This window comes from Calliopsis andreniformis, chromosome 9, assembly GCF_051401765.1.
Source record: "Calliopsis andreniformis isolate RMS-2024a chromosome 9, iyCalAndr_principal, whole genome shotgun sequence".
Taxonomy (NCBI): Eukaryota; Metazoa; Arthropoda; class Insecta; order Hymenoptera; family Andrenidae; genus Calliopsis; species Calliopsis andreniformis.
In genome coordinates this window covers 18884852-18897786 of record NC_135070.1, presented here as the reverse complement: position 1 = coordinate 18897786, position 12935 = coordinate 18884852, and the positions used below count along the sequence as shown (strand labels likewise).

The window sequence follows — 12935 nt, the reverse complement described above, 5'->3', positions numbered from 1 at the left end:
AAATTCAAATTCTTGAAGTTGAATTAGCTACTTAGGGATACAAAAAATAATAAAATTGCTGGCCATGCTGGCCACAAAAGATAGAATATCTTCCCACGAGTTATTATAGAAGTGGTCCACGCCATACCACATGAAACGAAAGAAAATTCCACCCTGTCAAAAAGGTAAAAATATTTCTGACGCCAGAATAAAAGTAAATTTCGTTTGTACGTGGTGGAAAAACTTCCTTCTGGCTTACGTTCACATGCAGCCACGAAGTTCGTCGCGCACAGACAACGTTTTTGTTGGGAGTCATTCTTGAATAAATAGTGCCACAGTACAGGGGATGATCGTCAAGCTTTCCAAGCAGGAAATTTTACAAAGACTATGCTGTGTAACTTTTTGCAGCTACTGTTAGTCGGGCTTCGACTCTTTTTGCTTAGCTTCGTCTTAAGATTTAAACGTATGAACCGCCGAAGTGGAAGGATAGATCGTAGCTTCAAAGGAAAAGAAAAAGTATTACAGAAGATGAACTCCCCCGAATCAGAGAGAAGCTTTTTTATTATCTTAATTTTCCAGAAGCAGACTTGCTCAATTTTTCTAGAAATAAGTATTGGACGATTCGTTTCTAGTTCGAAGTGATCAAGGTTGTTCTTTGCTCTATGAAACTGTGTTTCCAGCGAATCAGGGGCTAGATAGAGTACACTCACTGTACGAATTTAAAGATCAATGGTAGCCAGCACTCTCGATTTGCCTTATGGTACGAGCCATTTGACAGATTGCACACTAAAAGGGAGGAAGCTGAACTCGCAGTTGCTGCCTACGTCGTGTAATTTTGATAATAGCCATCTACGCGATGGACCAGCTACCAGGAATAATTCCTGACGCTACAAGTCCTTACAGTTACGATCTCTGCTCGATCGAGGTAGCTAAGAATCGAGTTTAGTATCCTCAGACGTTCTTAGTCATGAATGTTTTTATTTATATTTATGACGAAAATATTTGAGTGTAATACATTAATAGTAGAAGGGTCTTTACTTTGACAAAACAGCGTACAAAGTTTTAATAGGTGATTTCTGTCATTCGCTCTTGTAACCGCAAGTACTCCAGAGAAGCTATTCCAAAATCGATTCTTCAGAACGTCTATAGAATCTCCAGTCAGCGTTTAATTCATGTCCCTTTCCTAAATTGAATTCCAGTTACCAGAATAAGATTCGTCGAACGTTTTCAGTAATCCTGTCAGCCGAAGCAGGCGTTCGAAGCGTGTTAATTCGTCGGTGCAATTTGAATCGCTGCTTTAAATGCAGCCAAGAAGTCTTTGAAGATACGTACCTTCCATCCTCTGCTGGGTGAAAAGACTGTCACTCGGTGAGTACGGTTTATTGCAAAGAATTTGGATCGATATTGGAATCTATGATATAATTAACTGGAGTACTTGAGGGTACTAATGGGTTACGCTCGCAGAAGATTGAAGGACATCGTGCAATTAGGGTCGTTAGTGGCTGAAGGAGTTTCATAGGTGCTCCATGCTAGTGCCATCCACGATTCACCGGCTCTATTTCTATCTGGAAGAACAGAGGGACCGTGTTGAGGAAAATCTAATTATTGGCTGCTGGTTTGGACTCCGTTTCACCAAGAAGTTGGAGGGGTTCTTCTTCATGATCGGAATTAACGATGAAGGGAGACCTTTGTTCAATTCCAGCTCGAGCACTTTAACGATTATTTATGTAATTGAGTTGATAATTAACTAGCTTAGGGAAACTTCGCTTGAAACTTTAGAAAACTGTGTCTGTATTCAACTTGAACTTCTGTCATTAATTCAGCACTTCACAGAGTCGTAGTGAGTCTCAAGGGTCTACGAACGTTTTACAAATTATAATATATTGATAAACATAAAAGTTTGGGCTGAACCATGAAAAGAAAAGGAAAGTAAGCTTTTAAAACCCGGTTTCATTACCACTACTCCATACATTTTTAGTGATAAGTTGAAAGTAGAAATTTTGTATCATATTAGTAGCTATCGTAAATTTTAGCTTTAGAGAAAAGTTGCAGATACTGCAAATTTCCGTTTTTTGCTCTTCACTGTACGGTTCAGTCAGTTATAAAATAATTTAGCTACTTGCTTTCAGGTTATATCTGTTCAGTAAATAGCAATTTATTCGCGAACGTGATGATAGATGAGTGAGGAAAGAAGGTTCCTTCGATGCAGGACACGAATCTTTGCAATTTCAAATTCCCATAAAGCGACGCGAGTTTCGTGGCTCTCGGAAGGAGGAAGGAGGTCGGAGGCGAGAGGATTTTACGATCAGGGCTACTTCTGACAGATCTGTGTATCGCTACCTTCCTCACGCTCTCGCTGAATTTTCAAATCCAGGATCTGTATTTTCAGAGAGTTAAATTAAAATTTTCCATTAATTGTAAACCCCGCTTAACTACGTTTGAAGCTGAAGCCGAACAGAGAGTGATTATCTCCTCATTTCCATACTTTTGAGGCAAACTAATCTCAAGTTTAATGAAATATTTGCAGGACCTTGATGAACGAGTCATTAACCAGGGACGAGATGCTTATTTCGCCCGATCGACGATACGAACTTCCTCCCTTATCGTGGGAAATACGACAGCGGCGTCGATACAGCATCGAGTGGACGCAGCCTATGAAAAAACTTCGAAACACCCGAGGAAACAAATTTCCTCCCGCAGCCAGGAACTTCTATCTCTTTTCTCCCTTGATTGGCTAAACGCCGACCCACTTTTGAATTCTCCCCTGTTATCGACTTTCGCGTTTTACTGGCGGGATCGCGGAAAAAAGACAAGACTCCACTGTGCGGCAACGTGATATCCTCAATGGATGCTTTTGCATAGAGAAGGAAAAAGGATAAAAGAATGGGGTGGAGAGGACTGAGGAATTGGTAAAAATGTCTATGGAGTTCGTAACATTTTGTTTTTTACAGGACAATGGCTGTACGTGAAAGTTTGACGTAATTAGGATTCCATTATGGTATTTTTGCCACAACAATGGCGCTTCCGCGGTTTGGTATGCTTGCGCAACGTGACTCAGACAGTTTCGCAAGTTAGCCGCGCATTATGTCGCGGGAAATGGGAATTTTCAGATAATGCTGCTCCATTCTCGTGAGTTATGGGGTTTGTGTTTCGTTTTTTCCAGATAACTTAAGTAGGAGTTACTGAGAATAAGTTCGAATATTTCTTCCTGAAAAGATAATGGAAAGAATTTTTATCGCTACAATTATGGTAAAATTAGTATTTGCCTTAAATAAGATTACTTTACTGATTGCTTTAATTTCTGTAACTATTCTCATTATGATATGTTTGACAAGTCAGAGTTAATGTAGGATTTTAGATTATTGTTTCTTGGTCAAATACCCGCCCATAACAAACTCGTTGATATTCAATTGATGGTATCTTACCCGATCAATCACTCGATAATTTGATTAGCTTGTTTATACGTGCTGACTGATATACGTATTATAATTAACGTCCAATTACTATTAGATTGCCCCCCTGTCGTTCATGGATAATTGCGTCGTGTCCTGATAATAACCAGGCCGCGGCATTAATCAGGAAATGCGTGCACGCACGGGACAATGCTTTTCGTTCAGAGAGAGCTGGCAATAATTGCCTGGAAATTCGATTATGGAACTTTCTAGATAGGCCATGTTTGACTGCTGCTATTATAGGATGTTTTTCACTGCTAGGCACTTCTATATTGCACTCACATTGCACGATACTGTTCTTATAATTATTCAGTAAGCTTTCCAATGACGCAAAATTTGTTTTTCGTTATTTTAATTATATGCAAAAATATTATAAATAAAACGCACTTTCAGTTTGAAAATTGAAATATTCAAAAAATTCAAAATTTGATTAATTAAAGTTAATAAAACGTTGCGTTCAGTACGTTATCAAAGCCAATTACACGCGGGCCCAATTATCGAACCCTCATGACTGTCGACTATAGTCAATTGTGCGTTTAATTAGCGAACACTTTAGATCATACGCGTGCTACCCATAAAAAGTGGCTTTTACATGTAGTAATTAAATACCTGCAGCTTTTCATGGCTTTCCTCGTGGAAGCTCGCCCTGGGTACCGCTGACTTTGTGCAGATTTCTAGCTCCGCAGCTTTGATTGAGCTTCATCGAGGTGGGATCAAATTCACCGAAGCGTTCGTAGAAGCACGAGAATGGAATAGGGAGATACTTCGTTACGGGAATATTTGATTGTTTCACGGACACATTCAGAACTTTAATTCTACTGTGACGAATCCCTTTACTGAATCCTTTTGTTCCCAGCATGGAACCGTGCTACCTTTGTGATGAATAAACTTTTTACGTAAGCAAAGCTGACTTCGTTGGAAACGTTAAACGAAAGTCTAACACTATTTAGCAATTTCGTGAGTGCGTCGAATTGGTCCATGAAATTGCAAAAATTAAAGGAATTCAAATTAACACATTTATTACAAGAAATATAATCTACAGATAAATATGAATATCGTGCAGTTTTCAATATTTCAAAGCTATGAAACTCAATCTGCCGCATCAGAATTCTTTCGTACCCTACTGATCCTTTTTTTTCTGTCAATAATGCGTACAAGAGGCGAAAAAAAATGCCGCATAAAGAACAACGACACCTCGCACAGCCAGATAAAAGCAGCGGGTCTCGCTTTTACATAAGCTCCGACGCAAAGAGCGGGAACAAATACGGGACGTACGCACATGACCGAACTGGGCGAATGCACACAGACGACGCGTAAATGCACACGACCGCATATAAAGAGGTACATGGAACGCGTAACGACGCCACTGCCGCATAATCGCGCCTGCCCTGTAGATTGTTAGCACAACACGCACAATGGTACACAATGTGACACGCTGGGGCATAAATCATGGTGTGAAGGGTGGCGGCGAAGGGATTAGGGTGGCACGCTTGTTGTGATAGGGACTGCATAGACAAGCGTGACTTGTCAACGTCTGATTGCGGAGACGTGACTAAGTGAATTGGGATCACTGCTTACAGACGTTGACTGAGATCGAAGTTAGCTAAAACCGAAGACGAAAATGAGAGAAAGCGTTTCTGAAATATTTCTGAATCTTTGAATTGTGGCTTTCAGCTCTTTTGGAGTAGGTTATGGTGTCTGTCTATGAATGGATTTTCTACTTGTGGCTTGATTTTGGCCTCTAGACATGCCGAAAGATAAGGCTGATCTGATTTTTCTTGGGCTTGGAATTTTTTTTATTCACTCACATTGAGTTCACACCATTTTTGCGAATTCCATGGAAGAACCAAAAAATGTTCTTTCTTCTTATCGCTCCATTTCACTCACAAAGCTATTTTACACCGCGCAACTCGTATTTCTCTGTTCTCTTTGAAATCCTTCGACTCGTAAATCTCCTTTTTACGATCCGATTGCAAAGCGACCCAGTCCATAATTACGCAAATATGCGCACGAGCATCCACGGAAGCTTAATTCTCCTGCAGTAAAGCACGGTTGGGAGGATAAATCACTAAGGTGGCGAAGGGGCAAGGATATTATTGTGACAGCAGTCGGATACCAGATAGTGGAAACGAAGGAAATGCGCACGAGCGAACTGGAGCTTCTGAGAGGGTGAGGTGGCACACCTATATGGGCCATTCTAACATGAGTGCAATCGAGGCCAGGGTGGAAAGAAAGGACGAACAGAAGAATGCTCGTACACAATTACAGATCGGGTATCGATGAAATTATTAAAGGTCTCACTTAAGAATTATTATTTTACTGTAGGGCTGGCTAGAAAATATGGTTGGACTATTCTACTGAAAATTTTTTATTAAAATTATATACCTAGTCTTAACAATAGCAAATTAATTTTTTATTTGACTGAAAAATTTAGCATAGATCCTCATTAATTATAATAGTCATTAACTACAATAATCAGAATGATTAGTTGTGTGCATTGGAAATTCTATTATTCAGAGTGGAATGATCGTTTCGACTGTCTTTTGGGGACGTCATTAAATTAATAATTCCATCGAAACATGGTACAGATGTACTGGGAAAATCAGTGCATACAAAACAATTATACGATAATGCATAATGTTGATTGCTAAATTTGACGTGGGTACAGTACTCGAATCGTAATAATTAATATATGTATAGCGTATTACTATCGTGTGTTATGGTTGCAATTTATGTTTGTTACGACCGCATTTCATACAGGCCCTTATGTGACCCCAGTTCTAATTATCGAAATGTTTCGTTCCCAGATAACCACATATTCACTTCCTTAAATTTCCAAATATTTAAATCAGCACGTATTTAGTAGCGTATGCGTTCGTGTACATTAGAAATCTATCAAACTTTCAACTTCGCCAACGCGTGGATTCACCGAACAGATCTCATCGAGGGAGCCTTTTCGTTCTAGTGACACCCATATTTCAGACGCACTCGTGTTTCTGACATTTCTTCCGCGAGAACGTGTGGAATAAAGGCTCTTTGGAAAACTTTGTACATAAATCCGTGCAGACGTCATCCGTGAAATTAGCTCGAAAGAAGCAAAAGTTTCGTGCCCCTTCGTATACTCGTTTTTCAACGGAATTTATCGCTGCACTTCGCCGTTGCCAGTTTGACTTCAATTTATACGCCACGCGATACACATTATCGCTACACCCTGATTGCTTCCACGGTCATTTGCACGGCGAATTAGTTGAAACACAGATTACCATCATAAAGAGGATCATATTGTAGAGTACACCGCGTTTACATCTCATTTAGTCTGTTGCGAGTCGTTCAACGGAATCATTACGTCGATGCGCTATTGTCCATGCTGGTGTTATCAGTTTTCGAAACTCGATTCCAGCCTTCCTTTGTGTCTTCTGTGCGAGAAGTGGCACCTGATTTCATTCAGAAGCACCATAGGAAGTTACGACCTGGCTCGGAACAAGTTTCAGTGGCTCATCTGGATAATTTATCTGTGCTATTAAAATAACGAATCAACTGATGGCTAAATATAATAACTAGAACGAGCGTAACGTCGAACCAGTTAAAGTTGATGCTGCTGTTAATACGTAGCCTTATTTAGTGAATGGAGTGTAGGTAATGTCCACGAGTCCGATATAACCTAATGCTCGTAACAGTTCCGAACTTCCATGTCGGAGGAAAATGGGAAGGTGAACGGGCAGTTTCATCTTGCTGGATACTATTCAACATTTATGACATTCATGTTACTAGAGCTACGAATGTCGGGGAATTAATAACTCTGGGAAAAATGTGGCGGTATTGACAGGAAGTGAGGTATTTTTAATTTACCCTGATTTATTTGCACAGCATTCAGCAAAAGGAAAGGAACATCTGCTGGTTTCTAGAATAATAGTGGATGAAACTTTTCAAATTTTTAAATTTTCATATTTACAAATTTTCAAATTTTTAAATTTTCAAATTTTCAAATTTTCAAATTTTCAAATTTTTAAATATTTAAATTTTCAAATCTTCAAATATTCAAATTTTCGGAACATAGAAGCTAGTTCCTTCATCTATTCTCTAGCAGTAAAGATAGTTTTTCAGGTCGTCTTTTATCGCTCTAATCAGATTAATATATCTCATCATTTCCCTCTTGATGCAATTGAATGATATGCATCACATCAAAGCAAAGATAGATAATCATCTTAAGCCTGTTCCTTCAAACCGTTGATTGTTTCGTCGAGAAACTTTCTCCATTAAAGCTCTATCTTCGAGCAGCATTTTAGGAGTTCCAGCTGGTAGGTAGCAGCTTGCAGATTGTATGATCTCCAGCAGACGGAAGTCGTTTAATTTATGGTTGTGCACAAGAGACACCGGGGGCCGACAGTGCCTCGAACGATGCAACAGCGACGACAATCGATGGAACATCGTGTTATCCCGAATTCTCGTTGTGCTTCGCTTCAACGTGGGGAAGAGAAAGACGTGGAGTACAACAGAATGCTCGAAGACGGAATATGGCGACGAAGGACAGGGTTGAATTTACGTCCACAGGATGGTCAAAGGCTGCATTGTTCTAGGACATATCCCTTGGTGGACCCTGTAAATGGAGTAATCCAGTCGATCTGTAATATTTTGCCGCCCCATTGGGGAGGGAGCGTAAATGAATGGCTGGTTGGACATGTTTAGTTAATCGACGGGGAAATTTTATCCATTAAAACGGGCTCTAGAGAAGAGAAATGGATCAACGTTGAATTCAATTAAATAAAATTTGTTAGTGAATGAAAATTCTTGAAATCGAAACTGCTCGGTTTTTGTAGAAACTCGTACAGGAGAAACTGTAAGTAGTATATGTCAGTAATAAGTCAGGCATCAGACAACGGAACCCTTTTATACTTAAATGACCTTAATTCTTTTGTATGGGAAATAATTATCTTCTTCGTATGAGAGTTCAGAATTGCAGGTATCGTGGAAATAATTAATTAAACTGGTGATAACAAAGAGTGACAGACTTATTTATATTATACAGATTATCATAAACATTAAGGAGAATATATCCGCGGACTGACGGGTTGTTTGACAACGGTGCTTCGCGGCATTTATTCCTGAATCGCGTCGAACTGCCAGAGACATTCTCCTTAGGAATGCTTAAACGAGAGGTTCATTGTGCCTGCCACAATGGGCTACCACTCGTACTCCATTATTGTGCATCCCTCTTCATGGTAGAACTGGCACGTTTATCAGCAGCGTACAAGAAACGACGAACGCTGTGCCCGACTGCTTTCAAAACAGATACAAAAGACCTGCTTCTTGAGGATATCCTTAATCCCCTCGCGTCAGAACTTCTCTTAGAAATATCTGTATTTTGCTTAGACTCTTTGAAATGAAGAAAAAAGGAAATATCTACATACCGTAAAAAAAATTGTGATTGCCATAGTTCCAAAGTCTCAGAGATATAGATACACGACAAAAATTCTGAACGTCCAAGTCCCACACCTTGGAAACAATTTCTAAACTAGAAAACTGGTGACTTAAGCTTCCCTAATTTCGCATATTTCACTATCACTGCAACACATTTTAATATCACCAAAAACCCTAACATGGAGAATGTTCCAAGTAGTGTAGCAAGATACTAAGTTCAGACCGTGGAAAGTAGTTCCTCGCCAACCAGCGTCCACAAGCACGAACTAGATTGGTCTGCAGCTTCGCAGCTTCGACAAAAATCTACTTATCTTGCAAGGAGGTTCATTGCATCTAGGTCGAAGGAAAATCCGCCGTTGGAGCGGCGTCGTTGGTTGCTTAATCCGTCGATATATCAGAGTTACGCTGCCAACAATGGCGTCTATTGCTTCAGATTCACTGCTGCACATTGCCACGTACGTGTGCGAGCCGAGAACCGTCGCGCATCTCGGGCTTACGAACTTCTAAGCAGCTTAAGCTCGGCTAGCTGTAGGACAAGCTAAAGGAAAACATCGGTCCTGAGGCGTGAAACTGTTTTCCGTGCTCTGGAAAGAAATCACTCGATGAATCCTCGGGATTAACTCGAATCCTTTACACTCGCTTTCGCCGATCGATGTTCCATTCCAGACTGGCTTTGCTGATTGCATTCTTCTCGGTTATAATGAGGACGTCATTAGGGTTCTGAATTCAGGCTGAAGGGTAGCAAATTAGGTGGTATGATGACGGAGGATGGAAAGAAAAAAAGATTGAAAGCAGTACCTATATGCTGATGATTTTAGCAAGGGAAAAGTAGGACTTACAGGAAAATGGAAAGATAAAGTAGAAAATGATACTTTTACTATAATGTACAATTCTTTCTTATTTTTCTTAGACTCGAGTAGTCCTGAATACCTAGTATTCACTTGTGATTATTATTCTAATCACAAACCTATTATATTCGGTATCAGGGAAACTTTGACGTACGGACTTCGAAACATTTGATCTAAGAACACCCTCGCTCAACCCCCACAGCATCATCACCATTCACGCACGCCTACGTCTTCGCGAACTGAATACATCTTTTTACACATGGCCGAACAATAAAGCACGAACCTTTGAACGAGGACGCGTTGACTGGCATTCGCCTTTGAATAAGAGAATGCGCGAGTGTCCCTCGAAACGAAGCCTCCATCTCGACTAATTAGAATTCATCGGTAAATCGATGTTTCGTTCGCGAGCCTAGTGACCCGGTTTTCATCTCGCCTCCTCCACGATTTCACGCGTCAATTTTCCGAATATTTCCTCGACAGACAGGAGCTGGGCGAAATTTTATGGAAACCGAGATGCTGGGTTACCACACGCGAGGAACTTTCTTGTCTGAGGCTGTTATCCGCCCGCTTAAACGCACCACCAGCCAACGTAAACTCGTAATACCACCGATTTAAGCTGCACTCTACAAGTCTTCCTACCAATGTTTAAGGAAGTAGACTATCTCGTCAGTGATGGTATTCGTCGTAATGCGGCCACTGAAGCTCGTTGTTCATAAATCGCACCGCACGCGTTCTGACGTTAACTGTCTGTGGATTATCACTTGATCCTGTTTAATACGGTTATCGTCGGAGTTCCATGAAGTTCGGTAGTTTGAAGTTTTCGAGGGGGGAGCGTTGCTTTTGTGTGATCGATGCAGCTGACGTTTCTAGTTGAGTCAGGGTTATTTCAGAGTTTCATGTTGAACATTAATTTTTAAGCGTACGGGGACGCTGTTCGATGATTGCACAACCCAGTCACGCTTTATTTCAACTTTCGTGTGTCACCTTATTTTTATCTGATTGTGTTTTATCTCCGATTAATTAAACGTTCTAGAAAGAAATGAAGAAGCAGCGCCGAGTGTATGTGATTGCGGGGGCGTCGCGACGTCGCGCGATTATTTCCTCCCTGGGAGAAACTTGGTCAAGTTTCAGCACAGCAGGAAGAAAAGTCGGGGCTTTATGGTGCTCGAGGTTTTGATTTATCCGAGGAGAATCGCGGCCTCTATTGTTCGAGGATCGTATCACGCGGAATTACGGTCTCGCGGTGTTTATTTGAAAAATAATGCTCCATTCCTTTCCGTTTTCCTTTCTTCCGTTTTACGTCTCCTGCCAGACGAATGCTAAGTGGATTTCAGTGGATGTGATACGAGATCAAGTAAGGGATGTTGGTGACGTGTATTCAATACTTTTTTTCTCAAATTATCGGCTGACTTAACTCTTAATGTAACATAAGTTCTTTTAGGGGATGAAAACTTTGAAGACTGTAACATTTGTGGAGGACATCTGTTTTTAAATAATAAAAGTAGTTCAGAATTTTGATCCTCTGTAAGTAGTTGGAAGAATTGCTAGCCCGTTATCGAAGCACTGCCTCTCGAAACGAGCACGTTAGAGTACGATGTTAATGCACCATCCATTTCGGTTATTGAGAGCGAGGTTTCCACTGACGCATCGTAATGCACTTTAATTGTATCCAGCATTTATCGCAACGTGTTATGTAACATTCACTTAAGTGAGAAGAGAAGAGAAGAGAAACTAGTTTTTGGACACATTAATAACTGTGAAAGCCATTACTGTCGGCAGAGGCAGTATTTGGGTCGTTCAGAATGCGTTTCGCGTGATCTATTGATTTCCGAAAATTTAAATCAGTGCGTGGGTTGATCGAGCTCTTTAATTGTGAATTTAGGGTCATTCAATCTAAAGAGAGTTTGACATATCATAGCATTGTATTTTATAACAGACGTCGGGAAAGCATAATATTTGAGTGAAAAATATAATTCTTCCTTGAAATATTTTTATTAGAATTTAAGAGCAATCACAATAAACACTCGTGAGGAAATTTTGTTCCATCGCGTCTATTAAGTCTATCGATCGAGTCATTTGAATTACTGGAACAGACAAGTAGATTTCACCATTCTATCGTGGAACGTTTTAGTCGTAATCATGTTGCGCTCAGAATGAAGCAATCTGTTCCCTAAATTACACACAGTGTCTTCCGTGAAGGATATATGGGGTTTACAGCATCCCTTTGCCATAAGAGATCCACTAAGGGGTCGACACGGAGCAACATGTCCACGACACAAAGGAGCCCTTACATAATACAAATGATCATAAATTCTGAATTTACTCGGACTTCCGTGTAATTTTAGAAACGTCTTTGCGTCGCTCTTTCTCTCACACAGAGCTGGTTACTGTTGACCTATAAATGGAGGACCAGTTTTAAACTAAATATTCAGACGAATTTTTGGGAAAACGAAATTTTTGCTCCATCATGACCTCAGAGAAATGAAATTGCAGTAATCCACCCACGTCCATGTTCAAAAGAGTTCTCTGTCTTTGTTTCCCATTTTGCGTAAACGAATCGTTAATTGGACTGAAAGTTCCACGCTGAACAAGAGTGCTATTAATTTTTAACACAGCCGCTGATTGGCGTTAATTAAATCGAAGCAGAACAATTTAAACATTCAGGCCCGTGATTAATGCACGAGCCAAGAGAGTTAACAGGTCGTTTAATTAATTATATTCCTCGTAATTAGTCATTTATTGTGCGATCGAGCTTGAAGGGATCAGCCGTTTTCGCGGTGCTCAGTCTCCGCTCGGCTTCGATAATTCTCGGCCTGCTGAAATTGCGAAATGCTCATTAATTGCTAGAAAATGCTGCCATACCGTTCAGAAAGCGGGGTGCCTTGGGTTTGGCGATAAATTATCTTGTAAGGTACACCAAGCGAACCGTCAGCTCTTCTTTCATACAATTATCTCTCACGGAAAAATTAAAGGATCTGTATCGACTCGCTCGCGAAGCTTCTTTGCTAGAAGAAGGAAAATTAAGCCCTCTGAACTTCACCAGAAGGGGATTTCTTTCAATTTTTAATAAACCAAGGATTACGTTTCACGGAAGAATAGAGGTACTATATTACTTAATTTAGGATATATTAATATATGTATTAATTTTGTTTTTAGGAAATATAAGATATTTTATCCAACATTATTAAATTTACATTACCTTTTATACTATAGAAGAACACTTTCGGTAGGTAAATAC

The 12935-nt window shown here is 40.2% G+C and overlaps 1 protein-coding gene across 3 annotated transcripts in view; it reads left to right on the top strand.

The window, feature by feature from the left end:
- The window catches only part of LOC143183749 (uncharacterized), a 108021-nt gene that overhangs the window by 62915 nt on the left and 32171 nt on the right, over positions 1 to 12935 (top strand). The gene's annotated exons all lie outside the window — the stretch shown is intronic.